General features: G+C 45.0%; 1 long non-coding RNA gene across 1 annotated transcript in view; it reads left to right on the top strand.

Annotated features, from left to right (window-relative positions):
• The first annotated feature begins 1,188 nt into the window (after positions 1-1,188).
• Positions 1,189-4,678, top strand: part of LOC121716154 — a 5,058-nt gene continuing 1,568 nt past the window's right edge. Inside the window, exon 1 of the long non-coding RNA XR_006033782.1 lies at positions 1,189-1,478. This is a non-coding gene — a long non-coding RNA (uncharacterized LOC121716154). The remainder of the gene's footprint in view (positions 1,479-4,678) is intronic.

Raw genomic sequence — 4,678 nt, 5'->3', positions numbered from 1 at the left:
CTAGCAACATTGTCAGAGATGTATGGTTGACAGGTGTGCACACAGACAGGCACACACGTAATGTCATACATGGTCATCACCACTGGTCTGGTCTGGAACCTAAAAGACAAAAGCAAACAAGTTTAACAGTTATGCCAAAACAATACAAGGAATGTCTGCAATTGTCCTAACAGTAGCCTATTCATGGCTTTCATAAGGCCCCTTTCCACAGGAGTATTAATAAAGCACCAAATGCATTCATAATCTAGGTGCTTGATTGTATACACCTGTGGAAAGGGACCTGATGAAACCCATCAATAGACGAACTATGATAACATACCGTGATAGTGTTTACTTAGGCTACGTAAGAATCAGGAGCATAGAATGAAAACGTAGCCATGGCCTATTTGATACACAAACAAGCGGTGTACAACGTTACACATTTGGTAAAAATAAAAACAGGAGCATATTTGTTAGCTTTAACTAAAATGTGAACGGTGGAAGCTGTAACGTTATGACCATCAACAATGAGTCACGTTATTCATGTCCTTCATGACACCCATTATGGGTTTCATCAGGTTCCTTCACACAGTATAATCAAGCACCAGTCTGCATTCATAATCTATTCTAGGTGCTTGATTCTATACACCCGTGTAAAGTGACCTGATAATAAAATCGGATAAAATCAGAGACATAGTATCTGTAGCAGCTAGGCCTACTTCTCTGGTTTATATTAACGTTCTAGTTAAAACGCTGCTGGTTAGTAGGCCTAATGAACAAATGTAACGTTAGTGCATTAGGCCTACGTTTGATTGTCGTTATCTATCGAAACCTACAGCTAACCGGTCACTGTAAAGTTGACGACATATTAACGTTGATTAACAGTGGGTTTCCTTACATAATCAACGTAGCAAGGTGCTAACGTCCACTAGCCTATTTCACTAATGTTAAAACATTAACGTTACCTAACGTTATAATGTTAGTGTAGTTTATATGTTTCATACATTCATACATATATAACGCTAACGTTACATAATGTTTGACGACATAAATGACTCAAATACCAAAAACTGGAACACTTACCTTGTCTGTAATTAGAGAAATGTGCCTCTAAATGAGAGTTTCACAAGCAAATAAAGTGACCAAGGCACAGCAGCCGAAGACGTTCAGCAGATTCACAGCTCTAGGTTGATTGCTTTCAGCTGGAGGTCACGTCATAATGCTAAAAGTTGCCGCCACTGCGGTCAATGTTAACTCTATGAGAATGTATTGCTCTTTTATCGTAAATATCTCAAAAAGTATAAAGTTCACAAATGTAAAAAGACATTGAACAATTGTCCGTTACAAGACCTTTGTAGGAGTGTTTGAATGACGTCAAACGGTTCAGTGGTTTTAGAGCCTTTGAACGTCAAATTTGGTCGGAAGAAGATTCATAATTATAAGAAGAACAGTGATAATAGACCACTGCATTTACATGCAATGCAATAATTCATACATTTGTTAGTAAAACAGGGCAGTCGATGCTCTCCGCTGCAGTCTGATGCTTGCAAATGGAATGTGTGTATATGTACTGTTTTGTGTGTGTGGGTGTGTGTGTGCTGTACATATGTATGTGTGTGTGTGTGTGTGTGTGCTGTACATATGTGTGTGTGTGTGTGTGTGTGCTGTACATATGTATGTGTGTGTAGCTGTACTGCTCCAGGAGTCTTGGGAGCGATGAGGGTGCCATCGCGTAGCTGCCATCTCTGCTCTTGTCTGAGCGTGCTCAGTGCTCGCCACTCGCTGAACTGTGCGTCTGATCAAAACAAAATGGAGAAGCAAGCGGCTGTGGGCTAATGTGGGCAGCCAAAGCTGGTTAACCTGAGTGAGAGTGATCCCTAAACGAGTTCCCCCCACGTGCACACACACACACACACACACACACACACACACACACACGACGGGGAGAGTGAGTAGCGAGCGGCCGGCGCGGCACTGCCCGGCACGAGCAGGGACACACACACACACACCGGGGCTGCGTTTGGCGTGTGCAGGAGGGGGAAAGTAATATCTCTCGTTATGACACGGGACAGGAAGGCACTCTTACTGTTATTGTGATGTGTCGGCTCGTGTTAGGGAGGGAGGAGCTGACACACACACACACACACACACACACACAAACACAAACACATACACACGCACACACAAACACACACACCAGCGGTCGAAGGTTTGGGGGGTGGGGTGGGGGATTCAAAATGGCACCTCAGGGGGAGAAAATTAATCATATTTCTCTGTAATACCAAATACAGTGAGCTACATACAACTCATTGGCATAATTTCCTTATTTCCATAACATGACTGTGAAGCTCTAATGTGAATGTGTATGAGTGTGTGTGTGTGTGTATTTGTGTGTGTGCATGTGTATGTGTGTACCCTTATGTATGTGTGTGTGTGTGTGTGTGTGTGTGTGATTACAGACTCATCAGAAGCAGTATTTTGAGTGGGAGAGGGAAGTGATAGCAGGTTGTCTTCCGTCATTAGGTGACATTTCAGTAAATCTGACCGTGTGGAAATCTGACCACACGGAAGTGAAACAGCCATGCCCACCTCCACTCCGCCCCTGCCCCCGCGCCGTGATCCGCTCTCGGCCGGGCCGTGCCCACTGTGCCCGCTCATCTGGGCACGGGAGAGAACCACTGGCACCTCCCGGGCAACATGGAGAGAAGAAGACACACACACACACACACACACACATGCTCGCTCTTTTTAATTAATTTAACACTGTGTGTGTGTGTGTGTGTCTCATCATTAAGATTATTTCTATCATTTCTATTATTATTCATCCCCATGGTGTCGACCTCTGAACTCACTCCACCCTTCTTAATTCACAGAGGGGAATCTAACACAAGATGCTGAACTCTCAAGTGATTTTCTTCATCTAATTCTTGTAACACCTCCTGTGTGTGTGTGTGCATGTGCGTGTGTGTGTATGTGTGTGTGTATGTGTGTGTGCATGTGCGTGTGTCTGTGTGTGTGTGTGCGTGCGTTTGTGCGTGTGCGTGTCTGTGTGTGTGTGTGTGTGTGTGTTACAGAATATAACACCTCTAGTGCTGGCCATTATGAGTGTATCACGTCCTCTCACACCTCTGTCCTCTCGGAGTGTGTGAGTCATGTCTGACCCAAGACCTCACAACAGGGCTCCCCTCCCTGAGGGCTCGTAGTGTGTGTGAGTGCGCGTGTGTGTGTGTCTGTGTGTGTGTGTGTGTTTATGTGTGTGTGTGTGTGTGTGTGTGTGTGTGTGTGTTTATGTGTGTGTGTGTGTGTGTGTTTATGTGTGTGTGTGTGTGTGTGTGTGTGTGTTTATGTGTGTGTGTGTGTGTGTGTGTGTGTGTGTGTGTTTATGTGTGTGTGTGTGTGTGTGTGTGTGTCTGTGTGTGTGTGTGTGTTTATGTGTGTGTGTGTGTGTGTGTGTGTGTGTGATTATGTGTGTGTGTGTGTGTGTGTGTGTGTGATTATGTGTGTGTGTGTGTGTGTGTGTTTGGTATAGGCAGAGACTTTCTAATGTGGAGACACAGCACTCAAAAAATAGTCCATAGAAATGCATAGGGCTAGTTTGTCACGCCAATATGGCCGTTGTCTACACATATCCCACCCCTTCCTCTGCAAAACATCGACATGTGAATACATTGAGCCAATCATATGGTGTGTTGTGAAGACATCGTGCCAATCATGTGTTGTGATCTCGCCGCTGGAGCAAGATTGGTGTCGTGAAGCCTTGCGCACGCGCAGTTCGACCCAAAGACTGTGCCCGATGAGTGCCCATAAAACGTTGGTATATGGCCGCCGAGTGGAGGGACTTGCCTAAAAGGACTTTGGTATAGGTATGTAACATGATGGCCTGATGTGGGCATGAGGTGTAGTAATGGGACCAGTGCTGTGGGGGCGCCAACACACTCAGGCAGGAAGTGCTTAGGTCATTAGGAGAGAAGAAGACAGCCCTATATAATGGTGCCAATGGCCCCGCCCCCTCTTTGGTCTCCTTTGTGTGCTGTGGGTGGATGGTGTGCAGTTGAGTTTGTTTGTCTGTTTGTTTGTTTGTTTGTTTGTTTGTTTGTCTATCTATTTGTTTGTCTGCCTGTTTGTATGCTTGTCTGTTTGTTTGTTTGTCTGTTCGGTTGCTATTTTACTCTGTGTTATGCTATCCTCCATGTGTTTATTGTTTATTGTAGTTATATATTGTGTGTGACTGATTTTGGACTTTGACATTGCAGTGCCTTTAAACCCGTTCTACCCTCAACTTCCCTCTGTTCTCTAATAACTGTTGCTTCAGTAAGATTGTAACTGATTCATCTTTCCCCTCAACGTCCCTGTGTTTTCTAATAACTGTTGCTTCAGTAAGATTGTAACAGATTCATCTTTCCCCTCTGACTCGCCTTTGGTGTCTGGCAACTGGTTGGTCTGCAAGAAGCTGGTGTTACAGCCACACATCCACTACTGCACATCACAGGGTGTGTGCGGTCCGTTTGGGTTTTGCTCATCACAGGGTGTGTGCGGTCCGTTTGGGTTTTGCTGAGTCTGCAGGGAAATCAACAAACTGGTGTGTTGCTCTGAGGACGTGCTGAAGCTGTTGTCTTGGCAGAGAGCCCTCTACGAGCCCAGGGCATGTGTGTGTGTGTGTGTGTGTGTGTGTGTATGTGTGTGTGTTGCATCCTGTTTT

Source organism: Alosa sapidissima, chromosome 8, assembly GCF_018492685.1.
Source record: "Alosa sapidissima isolate fAloSap1 chromosome 8, fAloSap1.pri, whole genome shotgun sequence".
Taxonomy (NCBI): domain Eukaryota; kingdom Metazoa; phylum Chordata; class Actinopteri; order Clupeiformes; family Clupeidae; genus Alosa; species Alosa sapidissima.
This window is presented reverse-complemented; position numbering and strand designations above follow the sequence as displayed.